Below are 16,297 nucleotides of genomic sequence, written 5' to 3' on the forward strand. Positions count from 1 at the left end.
AAGGAGCTTCTTCCTGATCATTAGGGAGTTTGTTTGAATAAATATCCATTTTTCACATCTAAAAGAAACATGCTGCTTTCCCCTCACCTTTCAATATTAACACTCATAAATGCTTATAGTTGAGTGAGGACAGAGAAACAGGTTGCTGATAAGCATTTTACAGTTGATAAAACTTAGGATAAAGAAGGGTTAGGTTACTTACCCAGAAGTCACATAAGTAGTAAATATCTGAGGTTAAATTTGAAATCCAGCATTCCTGACTTCAGGCTCAGTGGTCGCCCCTGTCTCCTTAATCTTAAAACCTTGAGCCAAGATGGCAGCTAAAGCTAGTATGCTCTGTGAGCTTTTCCCTACCAAAGCTAAATGGAACCTCTACACTGAAATTAAAACTACAGATCCCACCAAGAAAAAGAGAAGATTCAAAGAAGTTTTCAATGATGGACATCATGAAGGATCTTCAGTGAAGGTCTGTCTCTTTGGGGGAAAAGGGGAAGTAAGGCCCAGGAGGTGGGAGAGCAGGAAAGCCAGTGGAAGGTTTTTAGCCACAGTACAGTCCAGGTCCCAAGGGCTTGACAACAGCAGAAGTCCTGGCAACTAAATAGCAAGTCAGCAGGGAGGATCCCAACCTCAAAAAAGTCTGGATCCTGGGAACAAAGACCTAAAAGACTGGACTGGGTGGGGAACAAACTACTTCTAAATAGGAATCTGGACACAAAAGAGAAAATAAGCCTCTGCAAAGGCAGAGGTTTCCTTGCACCCTATTCAAATATCCTCCAAAGATACACAACATTTTGGTCAATGAGAAGACAGGGATCTGACCCAGCCCCAGGAAATAAAAAAACCAATTTAGATCTATCCTCCCTATTCCTAGGGGCAAAGCTAAAACAATAAAGACAAGTAAAAAAAACCTAAAAGAGCACTCATTATAGAAAACTACTTTGCAAATAACAGTAATAACAATTCTATGTCAGAAGAAGAAATCAGTGAAAAATCACTCACAGGGGAAGTCTCAAAACAGTCTATGAATTGGACTCAAATCCAAAAGCTCATAGAAGAGCTTAAAAAAAGAATTTAAAAACCAAAGAAAACAGAAGAAAATTGGAAATATAAAGGGATCGTGCAGGAAAATTGTGAAAAATTGTTCAGAGAATTCAACACCTTTAAAAAAGTAATTGAAAAAATAAAACCCTAAAAATTAGAATTGAACAAATAGAAACCAATGAATCTACAAGATTTTATCAAACAGCATAAAAAATGTTGGAAAAATTTTTAAGAAAATGTACAGTACCTTTTAGGGAAAACAAATGACCCAGGAAACAGATTCAGGAGAGGTAATTTGTGAATCATTGGACTACTAGGAATCCTAGATCAAAACAAAAGAACCTGGAAAACATCATGTAAAAAAATATTAGGTAAAACTGTCCAAATCTGCTAGTAGAAGAAGACAATATAACCATTGAAAGAATATACAGAACCACTCCATAAAGAGAGCCAAGAATTTAAAACTCCAAGGACTGTTATAGTCAAATTCCATAACTCTCAATTAAAGGAGAAAATCCTGCAGGCAGGGAAAAGGAAACAATTTAAATACAAAGGAAACACAATCAGACTCATACAGTAATTATCAACCTCAACACTAAAGGACTGGAGGACCTGGAATACCATATATCAGAGGGCAAAGGACTTGGGATTACAACCAAGAATTTGCTATCTGGCAAAATTCAACATAAACTGTCAGGGGAAAAGGTGGATGTTCAGAGAAAGAGAGGACTTCCAGAATTTCCCAACACAAAGACCAGAACTGAACAGAGAATTCAATCATCAAATACACAATTCAAGAGATTCATAAAAAGTTAAATGAAAAGGGGAAAGAAAACCAAAAAAAACCAAATAAACAAACAAACAAACAAACAAACAAACAAACAAACAAATAAATAAATAAATAAATGTTACTCAAAACTACCAAATTATATTCAACCCTAAAAGGGAAGATATGATTCTTCTATTTTTTGAGAATTTTGCTTCACTTAGGATAATTTAAAGGGTCAAATATAATTGAAGAGATTAGACCTAGAGGATAGGGGTACAGTTGGGTCTTATCATGCCATTAAAAAGGCTCAAGATGACATCACTATGTTTGAGACCAAAAACCCTGATGTAAAACAGGGGTGTTAACTCTAAACTTAAGCTTCTCAGTATCCTTTGAACCACTTTAATTTTGGTGTTCTGACAAAGCTTAGCACTTTCTCTGATGAGGGTATCATAAACTGGGCAGTCCTGAGTCAGTGTCTCCCATGACTTACAATCATTTATAAAGTTCTCATGTGAGACTTTAAGAGCCTCCCAGTATTTAGATTCTTATAGTTAATTAAATCAGGGTTTGAGTTAACCCTTACTTCACTTAACAAGGAGTTAAGCACCCTTAGTGGGGTTGGGATGGGGGGGGGGTGACAAAGTGTGAAAGAAAATATGCTTGGTGGGAAGGGTATAAATAGCTCTTGCAATGATTAGACTGAATGATACTTTGACTCATGAAGATTGTATATCTTTGGAGGATATTTGAAAAGGGGACAAGGAAAATGATGATGTAATTCAAGACATTTGAAAAATCTACTTATAATGAGACAGAAGAGGAGAGGGTACTTAGTTACTTTGAGGCAATGCTGCTTATCAAACAACAAAGAAATCAATCAATCTATTATGGTACTTTGATAAATAGCTTATCACATAATAAATTGATCAATTGATTAATCAACTGATTAAGCTGGGATTAATTCTATTTTATTAATAGTACCTGGGTGATAAATAACACCAAGTGAAGAGGCAGAAAGATTTATAATTTTAGAGGAAAAGAAAAGAGGGTGTGAAGACTGAGTAAATTCTGTTCAATAGATTTGGCCTAGAGAGGGAATAAGATACATTCCAATTTGGGCTTAAAAATTTATCCTACTCTATAGGGAAGTTGGGGAGGAGCAAGGGAATGGAAAGATAAAGGAAGAAGGGGCTGATAAAAGGGAAAGCAAAGTTATAAGAGAAAATAAACTGAAAATTAAATTTTAAAAGAAAAGTTAAAGGGGAAAGGGAGTAAAACTTTGATGAGGAGGAATAACAGGAAGGAAAGGAGAAAAATTCCAAGGGGACAGATAGCATGGAGGGAAATCCAGAATTAATAATCTGACCTGCAAATGCAAATGGCATGAACTGTTCCATAAAATGGAAGCAGATAGTGAATGGATTGAAAAACCAGAATCCTGCAATATGTTGTTTACAAGAAATACATTTAAATCAGAGAGATACATATAGAGTAATGGTAAAGGTAAAAAGATGGGGCTTCAGCTTAAGTGAAAAAAATCAGGGGTAGTGATTCTGATCTCAGATAAAGCAAAAGCAAAAACAGATCTCATGAAAAGGATAAGGAAGAGAACTGCATCCTCCTAAAAGGCTCATAGTAAATGAAACTATATCATTATTAAACATGTATGTACCAAGTGGTTTAGCATCCAAATTCCTAGAGGAAAAGTTGAGTGAATTACAAAGAGTCATAGACAGCAAAAATTTAATAATAGGGGACCTCAACCTCCCTCTCTCAGAACTAGAAAAATCTAACCACAAAATAAAAAAGAGGAAGTTAAGAAGGTGAATGAAATCTTAGAAAACTCAGATATGATAGATCTCTGGAGAAAACTTGATGGGGATAAAAGAAACCTTTTTCTTTGTAGTACATAGCACCTGTAACAAAATTGGTCATGTGCTACAGTATAAAATTTCTCTTAATCAAATGAAGAAAGATGGACATAATAAATGCATACTTCTCAGACTATGATGCAATAAAAATTACATGTAATAAAGAGTCACAGAAAGAGAAACTTAAAACTAATTTAAAACTAAATAACAATTTTAAATAATGAGTGGATCAAACAACAAATCATAGAAATAATCAGTAACTATATCCAAGAAAATGATAATGATGAGCCATCATAATAAAATTTATGGGATTCAGTCAAGGCAATTTTGAGGGGAAACTTTATATCTCTAAATACTTAAAATAAAATAAAGAAAGAAGAGATTAATGAATTGGGTATGCAACTAAAAAAGCTAGAAAAAGAGCACATTAAAGATCCCCAAATACCAAATTAGAAATTCTGAAAATCAAAGGAAAGTTTAATAAAATTGAAAGCAAGAAAACCATTGACCTAATAAGAATTGGTTTCATGAAAAATCCAATAAAATAGACAAAATTTTGGTTAATCTTATTTAAAAAAAAAGAAAGAAGATAACCAAATTTCCAGGATCAAAAATGAAAAGGGTGAGAAAACCATCAATGAGGAGGAAATTTAAGACATAATTCAGAGCTACTTTGCCAAACTGTATGCCAATAAATTGGATAACCTGAATGAAATGGATAAATATTTATAAAAATACAAACTGTCCAGATTAACGTAAGATGAGATAAATTACATAAATAGCCCCATTTCAGAAAAAGGAACTGAAGAAACCATCAATCTCCCTAAGAAAAAGTCTCCAGGTCCAGATGAATTTACAAACAAATTCTACCAAAATTTTAAGGAACAATTAATTCATATTCTACATAAACTATTTTTAAAAATAGGAGAAGGAGTTCTACCAAATTCCTTTTATGACACCAACATGGTGCTGATACCTAAACCAGAAAGAACCAAAATAGATGAAGAAAGTTATAGGTCAATCTCCCTAGTGAATATTGAAGCAAAAATCTTAAATTAAATTTTAGCAATGAGACTACAGTAAATTATTATTAGGATAATACACCATGATCAGGTATAATTTGTGCCACGTCAGCAGGGGTGGTTCAATTTTAGAAAAACACTCAACATAATTGAACACATAAATAGCAAAACCAACAGAAATCATATGATTACCTCCATAGATACTGAGAAAACCTTTGATATAATACAATACCCATTCCTATGAAAAACAATAGAAAGTTTAGGAATAAATGGAGTTTTCCTTAAAATAATAACTGTATCTAAATAAAACCAACAACAAATATTATATGGAATGGGGATAAACTCAGAGCATTTCCAATAAACTCAGGGTGAGACAAGGATGCCCATTATCACCATTACTCTTCTATATAATATTAGAAATACTACCTTTAGCAATAAGAAAAAGAAATTGAAGGAATCAGAATTGGCAATGAGGAAGCAAAGTTTTCACCCTTTGCAAATGATATGATGGTATACTAAAAGAATCTGAGAGAATCACCTTGAAAAACTCCTTGAAACAATTAACAAATTTAGCAAAGTAGTAGGACATAAAATAAACCCACATAAATCATGAGCATTTCTATATATGAACAACAAAGTCCAAGAGCAAGAGACAGAAAGAGAAATTCCATTTAAAGTAACTATAGATGGGAGTAGCTAGGTAGCACAATGGATAGAGCATGACCCTAAAGTCAGGAGGACATGAGTTCAAATCCAGCCTTAGTTGCTTAATAATTGTTTAGCTGTGTGACCTTGGGCAAATTATTTAACCCCATTGCTTTCAATTAAAAAAAAATAAAGTAACTATAGGCAACATTAAATACCTGGGAGTCTACCTCCCCAAACAAACCCCAAATAAAGTCAGATCTAAATAATTGGAATAATGTCAATTGCTCCTGCTAAGGTAGAGCTAATATAATAAAAATGACAATTCTACCCAAATAAATTACTTATTCAATGTCATATCCATCAAACTACCAAATAACCTTTGCCAAACTAGGGGAAAAATGTAACAAAATTCATCTGGAGCAATACAAGATCAAGTATAGCAAGGGAACTAATAAGAAAATGTAAAGGAAGGTGGCCTAGCTCTACCAAATCTAAAAATATACTATAAAGTGGCATCAAAACAACCTGGTACTGATTAAGAAATAGAGTAATCAGTGGATTAGAAAAGGTTCAAAAAGAAACAGTTAGTAAATGACTACAACAATCTACTGTTTGACAACCCTAAAGACTTTAGCTTCTGGGATAAGAACTCACTATTTGACAAAATTTGTTGGGAAAACTAGAAAATAGAATGGCAAAAACTGGCATAGACCCATATCTCATGTCCTATACCAAAATAAGGTCAAAATGGGTACAGGATTTAGACGTAAAGGGTAACACCATAGATAAATTAATAGACCAAGAAATACTCTATCTATCAGATATATGGAAAGGAGACAAATTTATGACCAAACAGGAAATACAAACTACAGAATGAATGATTTTAATTATGTTAAACATTTTTTTTAGGATTTTGCAAGGCAAATGGGGTTAAGTGGCTTGCCCAAGGCCACACAGCTAGGTAATTATCAAGTGTCTAAGACAAGATTTGAACCCAGGTACTCCTGACTCCAGGGCTGGTGCTCTATCTACTGTGCCACCTAGCTGCCCTTAATTATATTAAATTAAAAAGGTTTTGCACTAATAAAATCAATGCTGCCAAAGTCAGAAAGAAAGTAGAAAACTCGGAAACAATCTTCACAACTAGAAGTTCTGATTAATGTCTCATTTCTAAAATATATAGAGAATTGCTCCAAATTTACAAGGTTACAAGTCATTTCCCAATTGATAAATGGTCAAAGGATATGCATACAGTTTTCAAATGAAGAAATTAAAGCTATAAACAATCATTTAAAAATGCTCCAAGTCATTATTCATTAGAGAAATATGAATTGAAACACTTCTGAGATATGACCTCACACCTATCAGATTGGTTAAGATGATAAAAAGGGAAAATGATCAATGTTGGAGATGTGGGAGGACTGGGATATTAATGCTTTGCTGGTGGAGTTGTGAATGGATACAATCTTTCTGAAGAGTAATATGGAATTATGCCCAAAGAGCAATAAAACTGTTCATTTCCTTTTACCCAGTAATTCCAATTCTAGGTCCATACCCAAAAAGAAATCATAAAAAATGGGAAAAGTTCCACATGTTCCAAAATTTTCATAGCAGCTCTTTTTGTAGTGGCAAAGAATTGGAAACTGAATGTACACAAATACTGTGGATTATTGTTGTTTTAAAAAAAATCATATATGGTTGAAATTTAGAAAAGTGTGGAATGAGTTATAGGATCTGATGCTGGGCAAAGGGAGCAGAATCAAGAGAACATTGTACACATTAACAACATTGTGAGATGATCAACCTAGATAGATGCAGCTCCTCTCAGCAGTTCAGAGAGTCAAGACAACCCTATTAGACTGGCCAAGGACAATGCCATCACCATACAGAGGAAGGAAAACAAAACAAAACCAAAAAAAAATCTTTCAGAATCTGATGAAAACTTTATAAAAAATATCTCTTACATAACTTTTCCCCTGAATCCTAATTGCTCATCCTGAAAATAATTAATCAGCAAGCATGTTTATCTCAAAATATGTATGTACAATGTTAAACTGACTGTTCAGCCCTGAAGGAAGAGGGATGGGAAGGGAGGGTGAAAGGAAATTTTGTTATCTTCGAAATATACATATGCATATGAATGAATGTTGAAAAACCTTCATAACATGTATTTTTAAAAATAAAATATCAAAAGAAAAGAAAAGAAAAGAAAAAAGAAAAGAAAAGAAAAGAAAAAAAAAGAAAAGAAAAAAGGAAAGAAAAGAAAAGAAAAAAGAAAAGAAAAAAGAAAAGAAAAGAAAAGAAAAAAAAAGAATTTAGGTCTTCCTGACTCAAGGTCCAAGTCTTTATGTACTGCACTTAAATGACTAAGAATATTCTTGGAAAATAGATAAGTCATTGACTGAGAGAGAAATAGAAAACAAATTAAATGATTTTATGAGTTTTTCATAAAGATTAGTATTTCTAGTCCCTATTTGTGAGTGTTTGTACAAGAACCCCAAGGAGCTGGTTATTATTAGTTTTTATAGTCAATCCTCTCTAGTCTCAAGTAAAATTGCCCTCTCCCATCCCCTGCCTCTGTGCTTATAATAACAGTACAAACCTCTCTGTGTTTTGGGAAAGATCAATTGAGATAATATTAGAAAAATACTAAACCAGTGCCTGGCACTGGTAGGTATGATATAAAAATGTGTTTTCTCTTCCCTTCATTCATCTCTAATCCATCATTCACATAATTGCTCCAAAATATTTCCCAATTCTCACATATGATCATATCATTCCCTCCTTCAACAATCTTGAGTGAAATCTCATTGTCCAATGAATAAAATTTATGTTCATTATTCTAGCATTCAAGAACCTCCATAATGTATTTCTAATCTATCTTTGTAGATTTATTTACACTTGCACTTTCTATATTTCAATTAAACCAAGCAACTCATTGTTTGTTCACTAGTCTTACCCTCTCTCTGTTTCCATGTACACATACTCATCATTATTCAAGTTTAGGAATATTTGGATCATCATAAAGCTCTCATGTCTCTGCCAGAAATCCTTTCATGCTTTCTAATGCAGGTCAGTTGACATCTTCTCCAGAATATTTTCCATAATTATTTCAACTAGAATATTACTACCACCCACACATCTTTTTACTTATTTTGACTTGTCATGTGAGCTAATCCTATTTTAACTTATATTTCTGGGTTGTGTGTGTGTGTGTAGACCGCTACTATTAGTAGATTGCAGTTCCTTATGAATCATACTAAACTTCTCCTTTTCACCTTGTTACCCTTGCTAGAGCTGAGTTCAGTCTTTTTTTTTTTTTTTAGGATTTTGCAAGGCAAATGGGGTTAAAGTGGCTTGCCCAAGGCCACACAGCTAGATAATTATTAAGTGTCTGAGCCTGGATTTGAACCCTGGTACTCCTGACTCCAGGACCAGTGCTTTATCCACTGTGCCACATAGCCACCCCCTGAGTTCAGTCTTTTAAGATAATTAGTTAAGAACCTAGTTTTTACAGTATTTACAATACTTAATGCAAATGTTGCAAATATATAAGAAGCAACATGCTAGACTGAATAAGGAGCTATCAAGTCACAAATGTATGGATTAAAAAATATCCATTAAGTGCTCACAATGGGTTGAAGTTCTGTATTTAACACTGGAGATACAAAAAGCAAAAAAGAAACAGTTCCTAATCTCAAAGAGATCACAGTTTAATTAGGGAAGATACATATAAGAAGACAAAAACATAGAACAGGAGAAATGGTCCAGTGATAATTTTGAATGCATTATGGGGTATGTAGAAATACCTATGGTTCCTTCATATGCAATAGCAAATCATTTGGCAAAGCCCAGGGATTTGAAGGCTATAACACTAGTTCAAATGAGAAACCCAACTGATCTTTTAGCAAGCACTGGACAGGAGGACAGATGGTATGGTTTAGATATCTACCATCTTACCAGAAGGCTAGTCACTCCCTTCTCAATCAAGCAGACTAAGTGGTCCTGTGTCTAACCCACAATTTGGGGAAGGTAGTAGTAGAAGATACCAAGGGCAGGGTGGAGTTGTACCAGAACATAACTTCTTAAAGAGAGGGATAGTGAAGGGACTGAACAACCATTCAAGGAGTAATTAGTGTGTGATGGCAATTAAGCAATGGGAGTTGTTCCTGCTGAGCCTATTGAGAGATGAGAAATGTGATATATGATGGGAAAAGTTTTAAAGACCAGGATGACCTGGGTTCAAATCCTATATTTTACACATACCAACTGTGTAACACTGGTAAAGTCACTTAAACTCTCAGTGTCCTAAGCAACTTTAAGACCATAAGGTGCTGAGCAGTTGCTCACTTAAAAATAAATTCACAAATAGAAGGAATTTTTTTCTCCAGTACCCCATGCCATAGAAATCACAGGACTGTTTTTTAAGTAAATATAATAAATAATATCTAAGTTGGCTATAAATCAATTATTTATAGTCTTTATGTGGTGGTTTTTTAGCTCAAAGAGGGATTTTATGACTGGCTTTGCATAAAAAATGCTTTGTTAAAATTTGAAAGAGCTAATTCAAAAGAAAATTTTTTTTTCTTTTATAAAAAAAAAGATGACTAACCAAGTTCCCAAGAGTCCTCATTAGAGAGGAAATGGCTGGATTTTCAAAGTGTGCTTCTATGTCCATTTAAGGTGTGTTTTTATTTTCTTTGATGATCCTATTTTTAGAGAAAATCTAATATTTTCCAAAATTCACTACATTCTGGAATACTAAACTTTGTCACTTCCATGCAAGCCCCAAAAAATAAATTGTAAACATGTGACTGAAAATCTTTTTTCAATATATTTAAGATTTATGTAAAACTTTTGTTAATATTTTATTCAAAGTAGAAACTAAGAACCTTTGTGCTTTCAATTCATTTAAATCTAACAATATAACATTTGTTCATGTATTCTATAAATTTGGCCCAACACTGGTAACCTTCGTGGTAACGGTCTTCTTCAAGGATCCTTTTCCCATAAAAGATATCACCTTCTTAGACTTAGTTGTATGATGAAAACATGAAATTATTGTCATTCTTTCATACCTCTAATTAGTCCTCCCATGGAATAGTAAGCATATGAACTTCATGATTGGTAAACATTTCCATTGATGCAGTAATTTTTGTAAATAAAAGTCTTGCAGAAAAGGTGGTTCACCTTTATTTTAAATATAGGAGCTCAATAGTTGACCTTGGAGAAGAATTTAGAAATGAATTTATTTTATTATCTTTAATTAAAAAGAAAATTAGATCTGGTAATATAAAAATCTTGATTTTCTTTTTTGATTTATAAGAATATTGCTTTTGCCTGAAAATTAGAGATAACAATAAAAAATAAACATCATATTCCATGGAAGAAAAAAGAGAAAAAAGCTAATATATGTCTAAAAAGTCATATCAGTACTTTTCTGTCATAAAAATATAACTGGAAACAAAATGAACCCTGAAGAATTTGGTGATGGTATGTGAATGGAGTGAAATTTTATTGCCCTGGGGCAGCTAGGTGGTGCAGTGGATAAAGCACCAGCCCTGGAGTCAGGAGTACCTGTGTTCAAATCTGGCCTCAGACACTTAATAATTACCTAGCTGTGTGGCCTTGGGCAAGCCACTTAACCCCATTTGCCTTGGAAAAACCTAAAAAAAAGTCAATTGCCCTTTAAGAAAGAATGAATATGAAGAATTAAGAGAAACAAGGGAAAGATATATATAGATTATATATATATATATATATATATATATATATATATATATATATATAAATTGAGGCAGTATGAAGTAAATAGAAATAGAAGAATAAATAACATTGTTAAAACATCACAACACTAAGGAGAGTATAGAATTCTCATTATCTGTAATGACTAAGCTTGGCATCAGACAATAGATGAAAATATAATCTTCTCCCTTTTCCTCTTTAGGAGTGGAGGATGATAGTAGAGAATTTTGCAGATGTAGCCAAATGTATGCTTTTAATTCTCTATGGTGATGGCTATGACTGTGGTTGTCACTGTTGTGTTGGTTGGCGTTGTTAGAAGAAAAGGTATATTGAGATGTCAGCATTTGGGGAAGCAACTCTGATATAAAAGGAAAAGACAACAATGCCTTGTCTAAGTTGTATTTTTTCTCACAATTGATATTTTATTTCTCCAATTACATGTTATGAAGGTTTTTCAACATTCATCCACATACATGTGAATTTTTTGTTGTATAATTTCCTTCCACCCTCCCTTCCCACCTCCCATCCCTCAATGATGTGTCTAATATGTTTACAGATCAGTCATTTTTTGTATGAGGAATTAAGACTAAGGGAAAAGAAAGAAAATCATGAGATAGGAAAAAAAATAAGAGAAATTATTTTTTTACGCTTTTGCAAGGCAAATGGGGTTAAGTGGCTTACCCAAGGCCACACAGCTAGGTAATTATTAAGTGTCTGAGTTCGGATTTGAACTCAGGTACTCTTGACTCCAAGGCCAGTGCTCTATCCACTATGCCACCTAGCGGGCCCGAGAGAAATTTTTAAAAAGTGAATTTAGTGTTCATTCTGATTGGGTAGGATTTTCTTCATTTTGCTTTGTTTTGTTTTTCTCCTCTGGATTTGGATAGCATTATCCATGGCAGGTCTTTCAGGGTTGTCCTAGCTCTCTGAACTGCTGAGATGAATGAGCTTCATTCTTCAAGGTTGAACAACTCACAATGTTGCTGTTAATGTGTACAATATTCTCTCTTAGTTCTCCCTTCATGCAGCATCAGTTCCTGTAATTCATTCCAAGCTTCCAAGACCATTCATAGTGTCTTACAGAACAATAGTAATCCATGGTATTTATATGCCATAACTTGTTCAGTCATTCCCCAATTGATGGACATCCCCTCATTTTCCAATTCTTTGCTACTACATAAAGAGCTGTTATGAATATTTTGGAACATGTGGGACTTTTCCCATTTTTTATGATTTCTTCTTGATATAGACCTTGTGCTGATATTGCTGGATCAAAGGGTATGATTAGTTTTATTGCTCTTTGAGTTTAGCTACATATTGCTCTCCAGAATGGTTGGAACAGTTCAGAAAGAGTTGTATTGTTTTAATATTTATTTTATTTTCAATCTATAAAAATCTATTTCCATGGAAATTTTGCTGTATGTTTCTTAATTCATATGGCCAGCATTCATTAAATAAATGAATATTTATAACACTTCCATCTTCAGATTAATCATGCATTTCACTCTGTTGTTTTAAAACTAATCAAAATCACAAACATAATTATATAGCACTATTAATTACTAAAACCATGTTTCAATTCAGATGAACTCTTTGAATCACAGATAAGAGTTTTATTCACATATTGTACCACACACAATTTTCTTTCTTTATCCATAAGTATGGAAAGTCTCCATGCAATAACAGAATTAACCAACCAATGAATAAGCATTTGTGTCATATACTGTGATCAGTATCATAACTGCATACAAATCTATATCTAGATGTATATAGATATGGATACAAAAAGATATAGATAGCAAAATATATATCTATATCTTCATAAATATACATATATATGCATACTGATTGATATGTACTCATATACAAAGTTGTCCCTGTACATAAAGATGTTATAATCTCCTTTTGAGAAAAAAGTCATACTCATAATTCAGAACCCAAATAATATGTGATGATGAAGATGTCTTAAAAGAATGTTATTTTACTTTGGATATACAGTTATAGTTTATAAAGCACTTTCCTCACAACTTCCTGAAGATACAAATTGCAATATTATTTTTCTTACTTTACAGATGAATAACTTGAGGACAAAGAGGCTGAAATCATTTATTGACATGGGAAAAAACATTTTTGTTCCTGAAGGAAATTTGCTTCCTCTTACCTTTCTATAATTTTAGACTAATGAATTTTAACACCAATGGGCTGCTGGCCAGACAATTCTGAAAAAGCAGATATCAAAATATGGACAGTGTGTACAGTTCACGTAATTGACATAATCAGAAATTTTTCATTTCTGCCCTGGATTTCATTTGTGCATTCTGGACATATTTACCTAAATAAGGTTATATTATATTGCTCCATACTACATATATCAACCCAAATTACTTCAATGGGCACTGTCTCAGTCAAACTTAGCCTATGAAAGGCCTTAGCTTTAAAAGGTCCAGGTCTCTCAAAGCATCCAGGGCCATCTCCAGACTTACTCATCCTATCTGACCCAGATGGCTCTGTAAGATAAAGTGAGACTGTTGACTTTGCACAGCCCTCCCTCATTTAACTCCAATTCACTTGCATGTCATGGCATCACACCCCTGATCTCAAAGTCCTCTTCAAGAATGAAGCACAAAAAACAAAATATCAACCCAGAGAGTGAAAAGAGAGGTTCAAAATTATGTCTAAATTCCAAATTACATAAATAGCTTAATTCTCTGAATTAATTAATGAATTAATTAATACCTCTGGGTGATCTGATTCTGAACTGTCTAAAAAAGACAAATAAAAATGGCAATTTAGTCTCTAGTTAGTTCAAAAGTACTATGCAACTAAGTTGTATTTTTTGGTTTTTGGTTTTTTTTCTCTTATATTGGTGTTATTACCTCTGGTTTTCCTCTGGCAGCAAAAACAAAAATACATAAATAAATCAAGCTACAGCTGAACAAAGAGGGACAAATTGTGCAAATTTGTCTTTACTTCAAGCAAGGGCTTGTTATATTCACCTTATTTAAAATACAGAAATAAAGTCTGCCTTTACTCTTATTTTATTCACTATGACATCTCCGTTAGTAGCAGCAATTCACATTTTCCTCTGCTTTAAGAAGAAGCCCTACCCCCATAGAGTTTTGTGGCAAGTATGAATGAATGGATATTTAATTGTATATTATCAATTCCACACATGCCAACAATTAAGTGGCTCTCTATTATATGTAGAGTAGATGAATTTTAATGGTTATGGAAACTCCCTCAAAACACAGTGCCCCATAATTGGGTTGGCCCAGTTCTTTGGTAAATGGCTGATGGGGGTACAGAGAATGGACTAGAGATAATTGAATAAGAAATGTTCAATTGATTTTACTTATGCATTGGTCAATCTGAACTACTCAGACTTAGGGTAGAATCTTAAAATTGTATAGTATCTCTCTCAGATGGGAGATTGGGTCTCCAGAGGTCAGAATCTGGAAGACAGCCATTCCTAGGCCTTTAACAGTCCAGCTGGGGGGACGGCTAGGTGGAGCAGTGGATAGAGCACTGGCCCTGGAGTCAGGAGTAATTGGGTTCAAATCCGGTCTCAGACATTTAATAATTATTTAATAATTACCTAGCTGTGTGGCCTTGGGCAAGCCACCTAACCCCATTTGTCTTGCCAAAAAAACTTAAAAAAAAATCAGTCCAGTTGGCAAGCTCAATATGCCTTGGTGTCCTATAATATGTCTAGATGGAATTATTTTCATTTAGAACTCTGACCTTATAAAATTCTTTTCAATTGCAAACAGCCTTAGGAGATAAATGAGATTGAGCTGATATAATTTATTTATACCCTAGTGTGACTCAATTAGTAAACAGTTATTGAGTGTCTAGATATTTTTCTAGCTTATAAAGAACTTTGAAAATTCTTGAGGAGCAGGAGAAGCTTTGCAAAATTGGATACAGTCCAATTTAAGAACAGATTTTTCAGAGTGATGAAAACCAGTCATCAAGAAAAAGTTCAAGAATGTTGTGGCTATCCAGTTTCAGAAGCAAGAGTAGGGCATAATACATTTTAGATAGATTTCTAATGCCAGAATAAGACATTATACTTCTTATGATCAGTTAATTTTGCTAATGATCAAAATGAATAGGAATTATTAGAATGTTAAAATATGTGATATCATTTTTATTGAAATATAAACCTTATTGTAACAGATTTCTAATTGGAAAATATCTTAGCCTCTTCTAAGTTAACCCCTTAATTTTACAGAAAAAGAAACTAAGGACCAAAGAGGTTATGAAACTGACCCAATGTCACAGAGACAAAATGGCAATGTCACTAATACTCCCACTGTCACTGCCACTTCCACTCCTGCTACCCCTGCTCTACTACACTTAAAAGAAAAACAATGTTTTAATATTTCTCAAACACTATATATATTATATATATATATATATATCTCATTTGATCCTCAAAATATCCTTTTTAAGTAGGTACAATTATTATCCTTATTTTATGAATGAGTTAAATGAGACTGTCTATAAGGTCTATTAACATTCCACAGTTACAAAGGTTGTAAATGTTGAATGCAGAATTTGAACCCTGGTCTTCAAAACTATGTCTATAGGCATGCGTCCATATACTATATACATATGCATGCATTTTTATCCGTGGATATATGTGTATGTATAAATAAATGTAGAAAATTAGATCATGATAGGTAAAATATGAGGTATCCCAAAAGTCTCAATGAAATTTGGAGGTCAGATTGTCTTTGCTCAGCACAGTGCTTGTTATAAAGAAAGCAGTTAATAAATGTTGTTGTTACTTCACTTTTAAAAATTTATCATTGCTAATTTTGATCTTTTTCTAAAACTTTGTGAGACTTTGGTGATATCTAGACTGATACCTAGAAAGGTAAATAACACTAAGAATTTCGGGATAACATGTATTTTAGCAGTTTTTCAATCCCTGATTGACATCTTTTTGGTGATGCACTATTAGAAATGTTGCCATCATAAAATTTTACTTTATGTAAGTAAGAAGTAAATTTCCCTTATTCAAAAGTAATCTTTCAAATGATAAAAATTGGACTTTATAACTAAAATGACAGTTATTATTCTAATAAATTGTTGATAAAGCTATATAGTTGTTTTATTTTCAAAATAAGCCCTCCTTTTCATTGATGCAAATTTTATTCTTTCATTCTTTTTTCAGTAAGTGTTACTTCTCT

The sequence above is a fragment of the Macrotis lagotis genome, chromosome 3 (assembly GCF_037893015.1).
Source record: "Macrotis lagotis isolate mMagLag1 chromosome 3, bilby.v1.9.chrom.fasta, whole genome shotgun sequence".
Taxonomy (NCBI): Eukaryota; Metazoa; Chordata; class Mammalia; order Peramelemorphia; family Peramelidae; genus Macrotis; species Macrotis lagotis.